The 17,206-nt window shown below is 40.9% G+C and overlaps 1 protein-coding gene across 14 annotated transcripts in view; it reads left to right on the top strand.

The window, feature by feature from the left end:
• LOC129718844 (monocarboxylate transporter 12-like) overlaps positions 1 to 17,206 on the top strand; it is a 473,704-nt gene that overhangs the window by 350,136 nt on the left and 106,362 nt on the right. The gene's annotated exons all lie outside the window — the stretch shown is intronic.

Raw genomic sequence — 17,206 nt, 5'->3', positions numbered from 1 at the left:
TGAAGCCGACACCGTTCCCCAGTGAAGGTTTCGTTCAGTTTCAGCAGGTCATAATACTGACCTGGTCCCGCCAGAACCCATGACATCATTCTTTTTGTCAGATTGTTGTAACGTAATGGTGGTGAATGACTGGACCAAAGGCGCAAAAACCTTCTACCTTCTCGTGGTACCACCTGATGTGCGATTAGTGGAAAGACCGGGTAACCAACCTCGGTGAGCTTCCTTCCTTGGAAGGGATCAGCACGAACGGAGGCGTTCTACGCAACGCAGTGTTCATCCCACTGGTAGCGCCCGGGACAAACAATGGCACTGCGGTGGTCCTCCTGCGACATAGTGGGGTTGGTCGCTGGACTTGCATGCCTCCATCTTTTATAGAGATGGGCGAGATTAAGAAGCGGGGTATCGAGTGGTGGTCGATCTATTCTATAAAGTGCAGGTTAAGGATTATAGATCGTTTCTCAACATTAGTATTATTAACGCGTATAACCTACACCTCGGAAGTACAGACGACAAGAAATTTTACGCACAGTTGGAGAGTGAGTACGACCGCTGCCACAACGCTCAGGTTGGCTAGGAGCAGAACTATAGACCGATGATTGGACGTTTCAATGCACACCTGCTGACCAATAAAAAGGGCCACAGACTAATCGAATTTGCTACCTCAAGAACATGACCATACGTAGCACCCTCTAGCATAGCCTCCACCACAGATTCGCTCAGAGATCAGAAAATAGAACAGAAACACAAATAGACCACGTTTTAATAGATTGTCGGAACTTCCCGGACCTTATCGATGTCAGAGCAAATTTGACAGGAGTGAGCCCGAAGAAGCCCCTCTAGAGGATCTCTGGAACACTGATAAAACAGCTATCAGCAGAACTGCGGAGTAAGTTCTGGGACTCGTGCCACCGAATCAACGTCACGAGTGGTTTGACGAATATTGCCGATCATGGACGAGAAGAACACAGCGTGAGCAACAATGTTGCGTAGAGCCACACGACAGAATGTGGTGCGATATAGACTGAAACGGAGGCAGCAGGCCCAACTCTTTAAGCAAAAAAGAACCGCAAGGAAACGAAGGAACGCGAAGAAGTCGAGCAGCTGCACTGCACACACGAAACACGAAAATTCTACCAAAACCTCAAGGCATCCCGCAGAGACTTTGTCCTACGAGCCATGATGTGTAAGGATAACGATGGAGGCACTTTGGCGGATGATCGTGAGGTGATCGAAAAGTGGAAGCAGCACTACGATGATACGATCTGAATGGCGAGCAAGCAGGAGACCACAACATGAGCGGAGGACACATGGTTGGTGCAACGGACGACGAAGATGTCACCCCCCCCCCCCCCTCCAACAATAAGCGAAGTTAAGAATGCGATGCCTGTCACCATTCGCCAGCAGATTCGTAGGAAGTTACCAAGCCGGCTTCATGGAAGTACGATCTTCGACTCGAACGGGAGACAACTGGGTATAGATTTGCATCCACTTTGGGAACCTGTCGCTGATTGGTTGAAATTTAGAACCCTGAGTGCGTTAAAAATTATCATCAAGGAGTGGATACGGTTTTGGGTGAAGCATGTGAACTTGAATGCATCCTGGATTGAATTTGGAACATACCTGTTGAGACAATGCTTATGCGAAGAGTACTATAAAAGTCAGCGCAGATTCTCCCGTACTCTGAGACGGTGAATCTATCGCCTGCAGGAGTAATAATCTTAATAAAAAGCAATAAAAAATTAATGTATTTTTCGTATGAATGGCATCAATTGCGAAAAATACAACAGGGTTCATCGAGGTGGGTGATGAAGAAGAGTAAGAAGCCAGATGTAGCCCCTTTGCTTCGACTGACCAAATGTTTACACTGTGGTAGATCCTCCATAAGTGCTTTCAGCTTAAAGTACCTACACACCATCTTTTCGTCGATTTTGAACTCGCATACGACACAATAAACCGACGAGAGCTACGGAAAATTCTTAATGAAAACGGCTTACGGGGGAAGCTGACAAGACTGATTAAGGCTACGACGCCGAATGTGAAGTGTTGTGTTAGGATTCCGGGTGAAAAATCAAACTTCTTCGAGTCCCACAAGGGGCTTCGACAAGGCGAAGGTCTTACTTACCTCACCAATCAGACGAGAGTCATGGTGGCTCACGCTGTATCAGGAAGTTGTCGCCGTGTTGCTCGGTTTTGGGCTGTGTTTCGCCACTTCCCCAGGTGTCTTATCACCCGCAAGTTCACTTTGATCTGTTCGAGCCATCGTGCACGCTGCGCCCCTCTATTTCTGGTGCCGGCAGGGTTGCTGAAGAAAAGTGATTTCGCAGGGTTGTCGTCCGGCATCGTTACGACGTGACTGGCCTTCTGCAACCTATTGACTTTCGTCAGGTGTGCGATGCGGTTCTCTCCAAGCAGCGCGTGCAGGTCGTGGTTCATGCGTTGTCGCCATTCTCCGTCGTCCTTTTGTACTCCATCGTAGAAAGTCCGCAGCACCTTCCGTCCAACTCCAACAGCGTTAAGATCTTCCGCGAGAAGCGTTGTTGTCTCGGTTCCGTAGAGGACTGCTGGTCTCTTCAAGGTTTTGTACAGCGTCAACTTTGTTCGTCGTCGCACTCGACTCGATCAAAGTGTCTTCCGAAGTGAAAAAAAGGCACGATTTCCAGCCTGGATGCGTCTCTGAAACTCTTTGCTGGTGCTATTGCCAGCGGTCACCAGTGATCCCAAATACACGAACTCGTCGACCACCTCAAGCTCATCGCCGTCTACGGAGACTTGAGTTGTAAGGCGATGGTCTTTCCTGCCAAATGTTTGACGTTGCACTAAAGGGTGTTATGGAACGGCGGGGTTTGACATGTGTGGCACGATTTTAACAGATCAGGTCAATTTATCTGCTTCGCGGACGACGTGGATATTGTCGGTAAAACATTTGAGACGATGATTGACCAGTAAACCTGACCTTAACCTAAAGCAGATAGGATCGAATTGAATATTAATAGGTCTTAAACAAAGTGTATGTTTGAAGGCGTGTCCGAGCACGACAGGACGATTAGGCAATCCGGTAGCAATCGACGGGGATGACTTCGAGGTAGTCGGCAGGTTTGTTTACTTCAGCTCTCTGGTACCTGAGAACAACGATACCAGTCGGAAGATTAGAGGACGGTTTATCAGAGGAAGTCGTACCTACTACGGGCTCCATAAAAAATTAAACCTCCCACACCAAGTGTATTTTGTACAAAACACTAATAGTACCGGTCGTTCTATACGGGCGGAACGTGGACTATGCTCTAGGAAGACTTGCGAGCACTCGGAGTTTCTAAACGTCGGGTGCTAAGAATAACCTTTAGTGAAAAACGAAGTCTGGAGACGTAAGATTAACCACGAGTTGTGGCTAAAACTGGGAGGATACGTTGGGCAATCCGGAGCAAAATGGGTGGTCAGATGGAGCACGATCTGCAGAGCACCGGGTGCCTGCGAAATTGGATACAGGCAGCCAAGGACTAAATAAATTGGCGGAACTACGTTATGCAGGCCTTGTCTTAGGACGTACGGCCACTTGAGTGAGTGATGAATCCAACTTTCATTACCTGTCACGGTGGTGTGATGAAAGAAACCCTTTTTGACGTGGGACTACGTCTTTGTTTACTATACTGGGATGCATTCTGTAAAATTGGAGATGAAACTGGCAAATGTTGCGTCAGATTTCAAACGTTAATAACAGCATAACCACATGATAGATAATATGTTGTTGGATAGATAAAATGTAGAACAATTTTGTAATATGCTAGTTATCACTCTAATTTCATCGCTAAGCGGTAAAATTGATGAAAAGTTTCAATGACAAATTTACGCAAACAATGAACCAATTACATGCGAGCATTCCTAGCACAGATGACACCATCCGTTCCCTGTGTTACAGTGTTTAGTCCCACGTCACCATTTCATGCAACCCTAGGGCTGTATACCTGTCATTTCAGGAGCGAAAAAACGACACTCAACGTCCCTTAGTTTCAAATCATTAAGAACCCAATTTTAAATTGTTCCCAAAGCGTGCTATTGCTTGTAAAAGGCTGGGCGGGTAACTTCCTTCAGGCGAAAACATCACTTACTTCCGGCGCTATCTATTGACCAATAGTTTATCGAGTGGAGTGACCTTTTCGGAAACTAGCTAAATGTTTGCCTACAAAGGATTCCGTAAACAGGCTCAATGATCGAAGAATACGTTAAGGAAGAGGACTCGTTATTGACCTTTTATCGTTTGTCAGTGCATAAATTTTAGTTACGCTTTAGTAGAAGAAATACCATAAATCCTCAGCAGATAAGTACAAGCCACCACCGGATGATAATTTTCTTCTAAGTGCAACAGTGAACTTCATATTCTTTCTTTTTTCCACTACCTCAATGAAGGAGGTACTTAAACGAACTTTGTGCAATAGATCTACTGAGTGGAATTTTCTTTAGCCGGAATTTGATTGTCAACCGACTTTTTCATTGCCTTTCGTTTTTTAGTACGGAATTGTTTATTAATTGTTTCTAACCTCAATCTGTTGGATTTGCTAGGCTAAGGATGAAAATTAGTTGTTTGCTTCCGACTCCAATTGAGAGCTTTGAGCTAGAATTATCTTTGGAAAAGGTAAAATAAAATGATATACCGTCTTCGATAAAATACAGTAACCTCCACAATTATGGGTCAGCTACAATTATGGGTCACTTTTACGCAAATACGTCTGTTCTCATGAAACTGAACGAATTTCATCAGCAGTGGTATTTTTATAACTCACTTGTAAGTTTATTTAAACGATTGAAATGATTAAAAGTTGAAAATGTCACGAAAACAATAATTCTGCTCGGTGCCCATAATTGAAGTAATGTTACATTTTGCGGTGCGCAATTGTGGGTCAGTGCATATTTTGGCTATTTCTACTAGTTTTGCATGATAATGCACTGAATAAAATAACTTATTTTCAAGCTTTTACAACAATAAAATTACTTTTGTGATGGATTTTGACGATTTTATAGACTGAATGATCTTGAATGCCAAAAGTGACCCATAATTGTGTCTTTCGCTATGTAAGTAGTTTTTTTTCCTCAACCGTTTTACACACAACAGCTGCAGTGAAACTAATTGTCGGTCGAAAATATACATCAAAACACAGAAATAGATAGTAAAACATAGTAGTTGATAGATTTTTCGATTTTATATTCATTTTTGAACATTTAGGCAACACGTTGACTGACCCATAATTGTAGAGGGACTAAGTGAATCCTGATTGAAAAAAATTTAAAGAATACATAGTTTTATTTTTTAAAGATTTGATGCTTACCTCTTTCATCAATTTCTCAACCAAAATATAAGCAAATTTTTTTTAAAAGTGTTTGATATTTATTGGGGGAAAATCAAAATTCCAACGGCAATCATTCCGACCAAACGATATTTCCGTACGGTCGTCAGGAAAAGCAAACAAGCGTTAAACAATCTAGGCAAATGCTACCCGTTCCAGCCAGCTTCCAAGTGCTGTTGAAAGATGATTTATAGGAGCAGGAGGCTGCCATACAGATGTAAAGTGCGTAAAATGATTGGGCCCGAACATTAAAAGGAGAAGCAAATAATTGGATGTCTGATTAGGAAATACTTCAAGAGTGCGGATCTGGCTGCCTGTCTGCCTGTCTGGTCGTTTGTCTGTTCACTAACATGGGTTGGCTTCCCAAGGGAGAACCAAGGCGAAGCGGCTAGACTAGATCCGCAGTTCGAACTGGCCTTCGGGCACTCATTAGCGAGTGTCCCCTTTCGCACTGATAACTGGAAAGCATTCCCTCCAGTCTTCAGTCAGCCCAGTCAACATTTTCATACGTATAATATAATGTTTCAATTCCAATATCCGCACTCCTATATATCATACAAACTCGCATTTGATGCACAAAAACAGCATATGCGTACTATTTTGGAGGCGATATACGTACTGAGGAATAGTGGTATGCAATTCATCGATATACGTATTTATATAAGATATTTTCCGATTGAAAGAGATTTGTTTGACACTTTCTTACAATTCCAAGCCCTCAATCGTAAATCGGTTAGACTGCACCATGATATGCAATAAAAACTGAGTTTCTGCGCATGATAATAAGCGTCGTATACGATATCGACTTCGTTAAGATATATTTGCGATAATTTTCACACATTGATATACGATTTGTGGTTGACTGGGAGTGCTGGAACTCTGCAGCTATCAAAGATCTGCAATGATAATCCTGACATGTTATGATCCACACAACGAAAGTTTTGCAACGGAACAAAAGATGACAGACATCAAAACTCCGAACCGTCGCTGACTGGCAACCTTCCGATAATGATGGATGAACTGTCTCGCTTGACTGTGATATTCAAAGCCATTATTCACGGGACTCTTTCCGCGAAGAAATTCCACTATCACCAGAAGCAAATCTTTCCGGTGAATTAGGTAAGTGCCATATACGGTGGTAATCGGGTAACTGCGTACCAGCCAGTATAGGCATCACAGATAAATAGACCTGTTGGTCATATACGATTTTACAATTTGTTATAAAAATTCATGGGGCAGTGAAAAAATGCGCTGCCTTGGTCAATTTGTCTATGAGCTTAATTTTACCCCATCGGCAGTGGCATTCTCGAGTGATCGATCCTTCTATACAAATGCTCAATCAAAGGCGCGCGCTGCGTAGAGTTCATGAATAATCATTCGTCCATATGCTGTAGCATAAAAATAACTAAACCGTACGCATTGGCAATGCGCTGAACTGGAACTGAATGGGTGATCTCCCGTGAGCCTACGAGACGTAGCAACGGCCGCTTGTAGTAGTAAATGTAAACAAGTCGTATTTGGTCAACCTTTTGGAAACGGGGTACCGGTAGAGTAGTGCGTGGGAATTGCCGGGCATGGAAAGTTTATCGCTTCATTTGACACGCGTATTTTTCTGTATTTGCTGTAAAGTTCAAACATATTTGGCGAATCATCAACCGGTCATGCAGGTGCGGGAGAAGGTGGCAAAAAGAAAAGTGAAGGCTTTCTTAACGGATCCTCATATGTATACAGACTCTAGAAGAGGGTTCAACCGAGCTCGGAATGTCGAATACGCCGGTGTGCTAGAAACCGGTCCTGTGCGTCAGAGGGAGAAAAAGATGACTTTGATAGGTTTTGGTGCGGTACCAACTAATCAAGTCGGCATTAGTTGAAAATAAGAACGTAATGGCTACGTTTCAATTCATTCGCCATAACTCTAGATCAAATTAATCATTGTAAAAAATATTGAAATGAAAGGCAAAACATTGTGTATGCCATACCGAACGATATAAAACAATTTTAATTGAATCATTTCATCATTGCCGAAGACACGACACAAAAACATTGTGCATTGAAAACATAGTTTGATTAGCCGCGTTCGTAATTGGTTTAACGAGAACACAGAAGCATGGCTGTATAAATAACTATCGCTCTTTTTCATCCTTCGAATGTATCCCCAATACCCATGCACAAGCCTCGCAAGTTTGTACAGCACTGGCGTAGGAAGCGATAAATCACAGCAAGCGTGATTTTCTCCATATTCATTTTTCCTTTTAGCGCTTTTTTTCTCCTCAACTTTGTTTTTTCTGCAACAGTTCCTTCGCAACTTTTTTTTCAGTTATGAGACGAGTTGTGCAGTTGTTCAATAGAACATGTGACTGAACCTATTTTCGTCTTAAGTTAATGGAATATTTTTTTCGAACAAAATTTTCGAGCGTTACAGAAATCTAATCAAAAATCACTGTGGTTTGTTAGGTTAAGAACAGATTTTTTTATACTTCTTTTAAGCCTAATCCAACACTGGGCTCACCACCATGAGTCTTGTTAAATTCATTGGTTATCGTCAACATTCTGCTCTGGCAAGACGACAACGCCAAGCACGCTTCAGTGGAAAATGTTGCAAATTGTTGCGATCTGAACTGGCATCGAGCAATTGGCTCGACTCAAGAGTTGAAACCATTATTGCGGTGAGCCACCACCGACGCCAGTGGATTTGTTTGTAGTTTAAAAAAAAATCGTACCAGACTCTCCTCTTGCTTCGCAACATGACACGCAGCAACTGATGAGGCATTTAGTTGCGAGATTTAATGTGAAATTAATAAAGCAATAAAAGACCCTTTTTTCTGCAATGTCCGTGCGTGTATGCCACCAGCAACGTCAGCTCGGGACAAGAGGCGCAAAAAACATGGACAAACGCGATAAACTTTGCGGCCAAGCCTAATGAATTATTAAACAAATTATACGCGTACTGGTTGTATTCGCGTTCCGTCGAACATGGTTTGCATTTTTGTGTCCAAGCGTAAAAGGTTATTTATAAACCTGTCAAAGCGCCCGAAATGGGCATGATCAGTTGCGATTATATAAGCGAAATGCTCTTCCTGGTAGCCCACAACCGGTGAGCGCACATGGAGACACATTTTTCCAACAACGAAGGCGTAAATTGAGCAATTATAGAAAATGTTGCTGGGCGGAATTATTTAAGCTTGCATCATCTAATCGGTAATGTTTTTTGTGCGTGCGATTCAATGAGTGTGCGTGATTGAAATGATTGACGCATTGTCGTTAATAAAAACGTCAAAAAATTTATATTATTCCAGGCTTTTAAATCATGCAAACAGCTCAACCGTTGCATGTGTTCTACCATTAAACACTGGCTTACAGCGAAAATAATGACGTTTATTGGTCAGAGTATTAAATGCATGTTTGTAAAGAATTATATGCAAATCACGCAATTTATAACTTTTTCATCGCATAGCCTTAAAAATGCGGTTTCTGCAAACTGTTCACCAAATTTTGAAGCACAGGTTTCTGGCTATTTTGCCAAGCCTCCAGAATCAAAAAACGAATACTGCTTGTACCCGGGGTAAGTCCTAGGCACCAGAGATTTTCAGAAGTTTTCGACAAAATTTAAAGACGGAGAACGAGCGGCCAATTCAGCAAATCAAGTTTCTCATCCTTGACCCACTGCTCAGTGTTCTTGCTGATAGCAAAAATAGTATTGTGCTTCTGGAATGTGATTATTTTCGCGAAGACGTCTAGGGCCGAACGAATCAGCGATGTCCAGCTTCTTCTGTCTTGGGCAGCCGTTCTCAGATGCTTTCTTTCACCGAGCACATCCACCGAGTGCGAGGCCAACCACGGAGTCGACGGCCGCTTCCTTAATCTCTGCTGGAGATAGTTTTAGCGGCTAGAGGGGTTAACTCTTTTGTGGTCAATGATCGGAGCAAATATTTTTTCATGCAATAAATTTCAACAAAAACACAACTGTCAAATTCACAGCTTGTAAACAATATACTTTGAAGACAAAAAGTTCGGAATTTGGGTAATTTTCGTCATACAGGAAAACAGTTAGATTCCAATTGAAGGTGTTGCAATAATTTCGTGTCTACCCTTAAAAAAAATACTTTTCCCGCCCGGCGTTCATCGAAATTGCAAGATGTTGCAAAAATGGCCACTCTAATCCGGATGATTAGATCTCAATTCCTCCAGCGTCATATGAATTATCTTAATTAGTTTCGTCGGGAAACCTTGTTCCAACATAACCTACCACAGCTCCGTTTCACTGAATCATATACCGCCCTAAACACTACAAACAGATCTGAGTCTGCAAGTTATACTCCCGGAATTTATCGAGGATCGGTCGAAAAGTGAAAATTTGATCCGTTGTGGAGCGCTGAAAACCAGCCTGATATTCGCCGACGTTAACTATCACAATCTGAAGAACAGAAAACAGGAGAGTACTTTGTATGCGGAGTTGAGTAACGTAATGGCTCGATAGTTGCAACAATCCAGTCGATGGCCCTTCTTGTATATTGAGCATATAGGCCTTCAAACCAGTCGTTCGGCGTTTGTGCATCCCTCCAGATCTGCAGTATGATCTAGTGGATCGCATGGTATAGCCGCTCGCGCTTTTAAGAATTTCGGCGGGGATACCATCCTTGCCACTTTTCAGCTCACTAATCGCCTCTTCAACCTACTCCTGTGTTGTAGAGATGGTCGGGTTTCGGGTTTTCAAACGGTTTGACGGTTCGTTCAAAAGCTTCTACCACCTAGCTGCAACCGTTGGTTTATCCGTAAGCAGAGCAACCCTGTTTCATTCTCTGTTCTGACGCATGCGGCTCCTAGCACGGTTCTTCTGGTCCCTACCACCTACTACCTACCACCTCTGTAGTTACAATAGCCCCGTAAATACGTAAATACACTGTCTATATATATCTTCCGCTCGTTCCTCTTGTTGTTCAGCGATACGTGGATCCAGCTCTCTGGCGTATTCATCTACCATCATCCTCTCTATGCGCGATTTCAATACGTTCGACAACCGCGCGCGGATCTTACAAACGACAAGGTAATGGTCAGAGGTAATTTTTTGACCTCGATAAGTCCTGACATCAGCAACATCCGAAAAGTGCCTATCTGAATATGGCCATTCTTCTGGCCGCGGCAAAGTTTATTAGCCTCATGCCGTTTTCATGGAATACCGCGTGAAGGCTATGTTTTCCAATGACCGTATGGAACCCTTCATCTCTCCCAAACATGTGCGTACTATGATCCCTTGACTCTCGTCATAGATTTGTCCCGTTTTGCTGTTTCGCCGCTGTAGTAGTAGTAGTACATACTTGAAGGAAGTATGTGCAAAAGGGTCTACTGCACGGAATTACCTTTCTCCTGACTTTGGCCACCGAACCTCCTGAATCGCTGCGATTTCGACTCCCTGTCGCTGTAGTTCTCAGGCTGACTTGTTGGCTCGCACCAGTTTATTGAGAGATCGGACGTTCCAAGCATTCATTTCGTTTACCTTTTTCTGTTTCCGTTTTCGTAGGCTAGGTCTTTGCCGATTGATCCGTTCCGTATTTTTAATTTCGTTGTTCGTGATTAGTAGAGGTTTCGGTATGCTACCTTATCGCGATACATACATCCTGCTGATCTGGTGGGATACAGCAGTTCATTTTCAGCCGCTCGCTCTGAAACAGACGCTGTTTGGGCCACTTCTCCTGGAGATCAGACCAGAGCGGTAGCTATTCTGCTTTGCGTGGTGGGGTACAGACATTTCACTGACACTTTTTTGTTAAAGAAGTAATTTAAAAAAAATATATTTGGCCTAAATATACAATTTATTTATACGAATTAGAAAAAAATCGCTAGGGGCAAAACAAACGCGTGGGGGGGCTAAGCCCCCTCTAGCCCATTAGGTAGCTACGGGCCTGGATGAGACGTATCAGTTCTTAGGCTGTGACGCTTATAGCGGCGTCGATTCGCGTTTTGGGAGTCGTTAGAGGAGATAATATAGAACACCCTATGCATCTCCCAATCCCAACTAAATCCTCCTAATTGTTCGGGGGTGCTAATAAGAGCGTCCTACTTGGGATGGAATACCCGGGAAATTTCAATTGCCCGAAGTTCCCGATTCCCAGGATTATTTTATTTAAATCTCTGGATCCTGGAAAATATTTCGCTAATCGCTACGCCACTCAGAACCAACGTTCCGATTGGACAAATGTGGTTTTTCCTTTCTCAAATCACGGCAATATCCATTAAATTCAACGAGCCCATCTCGGTTGAATTTCTTTTCGTCGTTGTAATTAACTTGGAAAAGTCAAAAGTATCAAAAATACTTATTTCATTCAAGAATTTTAGATACACTTGTGTCCAAAAATTGAGTTTCAATGATTTAACTTGTTTTCAAAACTCATTAAGTTCCATTGCTGGCTCATTTTACTTTAAGTGTTTTCCCGTTTATCATGACTGAGAAGCATTCATTTACGCGGACTTCTTTAAGGTTTTCGGAGTAGAATAGTGAAATAAACTGGCAACATTGTATGAATTTGCAGCATTCTAACTAGACCTGTGCGCCGACCATATCATCGGCGGCGGCGGCGTAGAAAACATTTTACCTCGGCGGCGACCGGCGCGCCGGCGTGACGCCGTTGGCTTATATCGGCGGCGGCGTGTATCGGCGTGACACTAATTACCACTTATAATTGCGCAAAATGTGTGCTTTGAACTCTCATTCTCGGTTTTTTGTTAATTCAACGATAATAAAAAAAATATTGCGTCAGGGTTGACATGATGTCAAAACTAGAAATAAAAATGGTAAGAAATCAAGTAAATAAACAATTAAGCAACCAGAAAATAATAAACCAAGCAGAGAAAGTAAAACAAGTGTAAATCCAAAAAAAATTGCAAGGAACACTATTTCCAAAGACGTTCAGTTTTGAAAAAAAAGATAGATAGTTTGTCGATGAGTTCATTTTGATTAACCGTAGACCGACTTTGGGAAAATTCGATTGATCTTACGTTAGAGGGTCGTTTTCAACTTTCATATATTTTGTTAGGTTGACCATGGAACAACTGAAAAAATGGGATACTCTTTTCATTCAAATAGAGTTCTTCGTTAAACTCCACAGATTCTTCATTACCATCTGGAAAATTTTTGTTTGCTCGAACTAGCGTTGAAAAAAGCAACAAAATCACATGAACTATGTGATGACATTACTATGAAAATCACCCTTAAATATGATGGGTCGAAAGCGATCAATTCTGACTGAAAAATCCGCAAATATCACCATAGTAATGGAATATAGCTGAAAGTGTTTTTTTCGATGCCTTAACGTTCAAGCAACAAAGTAAGGAGAATTCAGCAAAAACATAGTCGATTTTCAATGAATTCTCGCATATTGATCTAAAAAAAAACTTAGTATTCTAGAGAAAACTAAAATGTTTACCTAAAAATAGATAAAAAACCACTAATCGTTTTTTCTTAATTTTTTTTAACATTACCAGATTGCTCATACGTTTACATTAAAAATAAAAATAAACATATAAACTTGTGTTATAATAACTGAAACAATATTCTCGAAGCAAACTGGCCCCGTGCAAATTATTGATAATGACTTCGAATTTTTTATATCTTTCGATAAAAAAGACTAAAGTCTAAATATTTAATGTCAAATATTGTATCAAATTTCCACAAATTAAAATAATTTACACTTAGGGAACAACCCGTTTATCATACGGACGGAAGGCATACGGACGCAAGGCATAGAACGCTAGTCATAATGGATGGCAGGCATACGGGCACGAGGCATATGGACGCGAGGCCGAATGGACGCGAGGCCGAATGGACGCGAGGCCGAATGGACGCAAGGCCGAATGGACGCGAGGCCGAATGGACGCGAAGCTGAATGGACGCGAGGCCGAATGGACGCAAGGCCGAATAGACACAAGGCCGATGGGAAGTGAGGCGGAACACGGTATTATCGTCATCATCACAGCCCCTTTAAATAACATGTATTTCGCTTCAGGATGTCATTTAGAAAGCAATACACTCGCGGCCTTCGGCTGACTCGCTGTTCGAGCGAATGATGTCCTTACTCGCTACCGCTCGTTCGGACTTAACTAAGGGAAAGAAACCCTGTTTGAGTAGACCTAGCAAATCTGTAGGTCAGTCGTTTGTGTGCAAGAGGCCGCCGCTTCCGACGGCGGGTCGGCTGCCGGCACGGACTGTGGAAACCACGGCAGCTTAGTGCCGCCACGTTTCCTTGCCCTCGATTATGCGTCTGCGCCGCATGATTTGAAAAAATATTATGCCTAACCTACACTCCCCCCACAATTATGGAACTCCCATAATTAAGGATCACTTTTGTGTCTCATGTTATTTAACTCAGTTAAACTAACGGTTCGAAGGCTTGTAACATTTTTGCAGTAAAATATGCCATATTTGCTAGCTTTGAATCCAGAAAACATCGTTCTTATTCCTAGATTGAATTGTTTTTATGAGCGTGAAATAATGTCTTCCAGAATCTATCAAAATATTTGTCGTCTTTCTCAATCAGCGTAAGTAGCACACTCATCATTCATAAGGTTCATATGTGATATAATCGCTAATTCTCGTGCAAAAAATAACTCATACACAAAGATCAAGGTGAGTTCTTCACGATTCATCAAAATGTTGATGGTTGATAACGATTTTTCTGTAAAAACTAGTTATTTTCTAAGTTTCCATAATATGGACCGAGACAAGATAGTTCTCTATAAATATGGATCACTCCGATTAAAATGTGATTTTCATCAATTAAAACACCTTCTCAACTTCTATTGAGCTCTAAACGGAAGCTCAACAGTGTTGAGCCTTTGAAATATATAATTTCCAAGGCACGAGGGACTACGTAAAGCGGGAAACTGTTATGATGTACCGTATACAATGGTTCATTGCTACCTTCGGGAGCGACAGACCTAGACTCTCGATCTAACTGCAACCTCAAAAGCCACATAAAATGTGGCCAGGCCATGCGAGATCTTTAATACGATTTGAATATGTCATTTCTTCAAATTACATAATTTGAATAAGGTTTATTGAATAAATTCGTTGCCAAAAGCTGTTTCTATTATGCTGATCCATAATATGATGCGAATTGTCTCATAATAAGAACCGCTCTCAAAAGTGATCCATAATTGTGTATCTGGTGAGTTATGAAATAAATATATTTTCTGAGAAATATGCACAAAACATGGAAAGAAATACTGAATGAAGTGAAAGATTACATATTTCTGTGACTGAAAACATTTATAGATTACTTATAAACAATAAAATTGGTCAGAAATGATTTTTCGAATTCATACATCTTCTTAAGTGATCCATAATCGTGGGGGGACTGTAAACTCTTTAGGAATATATTTACGCTTAAACTACATACGTAGAGAAAATACTACAAGGTATACAGTCCTAGGGTTGTATGAAATGGTGACGTGGAACTGAACACTGTAATTAGGGATTTTTTGTTACAAAATATACAGAGTCTGCAGACAGAATCAATGTGTTTGCTCAGCGACTGTACGTATTTTTATTTTAAGCCTTTTTTGGAAATCAATTTTTGAAATATATTCAACAACACTCAAAAGAATATCGTTTATATCTGACGTATTATGCCTGTAGTATTTTTTGTGTGCAAACAACATGTATTTGACAAGGTACAAGCATATCGTGCTTCTTGAAGATGCACCGAGAATTTCTCGAATTGCGTCAAAGTCAGAATTAACTCTATATCCTCAAAAAACTAATTCCAATTATACTTACGTTATCATAATGAATGGTTTTGTCTTATTTAACTCTGATTAAATCAAATCTAAAATATGGATCTTACTTTCGAAATAATATGGAAGCCATTACAAAAGTTCATTAATTGGCAAACATAAGAAGATATTTTAAACAAAATTAATAACAAGTTCCAGCAAAAAATCGTAGCAACCCACTATTACATTTTTGTTCTTAGCTTGACATTTTTTTTCATTTGCCTACAATGTCGCTGTATTACGAAGCTTAGAATAATAATATATCATCTAACAATTTAGAAATGTAAAAAAAGAGATTCTGAATGAATTTTAGTAAATAAATAAAAAGTTCACAAGCATTCGCCGGCTCTTACTCTTCTATAAATGTATATATTTAGGAATTTACTCTTTCGATACTACCCGGTCACGATTATTTAGTGAATATCGAAGATAATGTTAAATAAATATCCGTTGCAAAAATTTACAATTCTTGTTGAGTAATTTATGGTAATCATATTTATGAGATAAACTTTCAATCGCCATCAACAGCAGCATTGCAGTTTTTCGCACGCATAAAAAAGTACGAACAAAAGTGTACCACTGCAATACCAATAGTACCGCTGCAGTACGAATAGAAGTGTACCGCTGAAATTTATGAATAGAAGAGTACCGCTGCAAACATAGACGACGAGAGACCTGCGGTTCTATACTCCACTGGTACTGTTGCTTTTACCGGCATGTTTTCTTTCAAGATATCAGTTTTTATTAGGTTCTGAAAGCAGGTTGAGAAATTGTTCAGAAATGGGGATTGTTTCAAACTTTTTGGAAAACTTTTACCATCGAGACATCATATTAGTCTAGGCTCATGGAAGCAAAAACAAATTGACCTATTGGGACGGGGAGACTCTGTCAATTTTTATTTCGATATTGATACAGAGAATATCATAGGGAACGGATGGTGTCCATTCACGTCGTCTGTTCTAGGAATGCTCGCATGTAATTGGTTCATTATTCGCGTAAATTTGTTATTGAAATTTTTTAACAATTTTACCGCTTGGCAATAGAATAAGAGTGATAACTAGCATATTAAAAAATTGTTATACATTTTATCTCCAACAACATATTGGTTATTGTTATCCATCATGTGGTTATGCTGTTATTAACGTTTAAAATCTTACACAACAATTGCCAGTTTCATTTCCAATTTTACAGAATGCATCCCAGTATAGTAAATAAAGACGTGACCCCACGTCAAAAATATCTGAGTTAGATATAGAATTCATTGAATGACGCTTTTTGTCAATCATCAAAGGTGCAACATATTTTTCAATAGACTCTGCTGCGGAATGTATGTTGCAAATCCGGAACACATAGTCATGATAATTGGATCTCATGCGATCATACAATATCGTATTCAGCCTCGCATCCATTTGGCCTTGCGTCCATTTGGCCTCGCGTCCATTCGGCTTCACGTCCATTCGGCCTTGCGTCCGTTATGCCATATGGCAGTATGCCTCGTATCCATTATGCATCACATCCATTAAGCTTTGCGTCTGTATGCCTAGCATACTATGCCTAACATCGATATGCCTAGCGTCCATATGTCTCGTGTCCCGTACCCTTCGTAAATACGTAAATACAGGGGAGGTACTTAGCGGAGTGTTACACTGCGTGAGGCCACCATGCAAATTATTAAGGTATTAAGAATTGCCAAATTCTGCGTTACTTAATATACGAGTGTTCCCTTATCGGCTGTGATTTGCGGTATTTCTATAATCAGGAAAAAATTCAGCATCTCTTATTCTCGGAAATCCGGTTTTCCGCGGCTTTGCTCCGAAACTGAGAAATTTTATGCTTTTCTAATTGTTCAACAGAATCCTACAATTATTGGTTCAAAGCTCATAAAATTACTTCCATAGATCATTTTAATGGTATTGGTGATATGCTTTCAAAATATTTCTTCCGGAACAGATTTCTCTAGAGCTTCAAAAAAACAAGGCTAAATACCATCCAGTATAGGTGTTTCCGAAAACGGGATAACGCCCAAAGATAGAAAAATTTCGCCATTTTGAATTCCAAGATGGCGAATTCCGGTTTCTATAGAACAAAATGGTGGAATACCT

This window comes from Wyeomyia smithii, chromosome 1, assembly GCF_029784165.1.
Source record: "Wyeomyia smithii strain HCP4-BCI-WySm-NY-G18 chromosome 1, ASM2978416v1, whole genome shotgun sequence".
Classification (NCBI taxonomy): domain Eukaryota; kingdom Metazoa; phylum Arthropoda; class Insecta; order Diptera; family Culicidae; genus Wyeomyia; species Wyeomyia smithii.
Note: the sequence above shows the minus strand (reverse complement) of the source record. Positions and strands in the feature narration are given on the sequence as shown.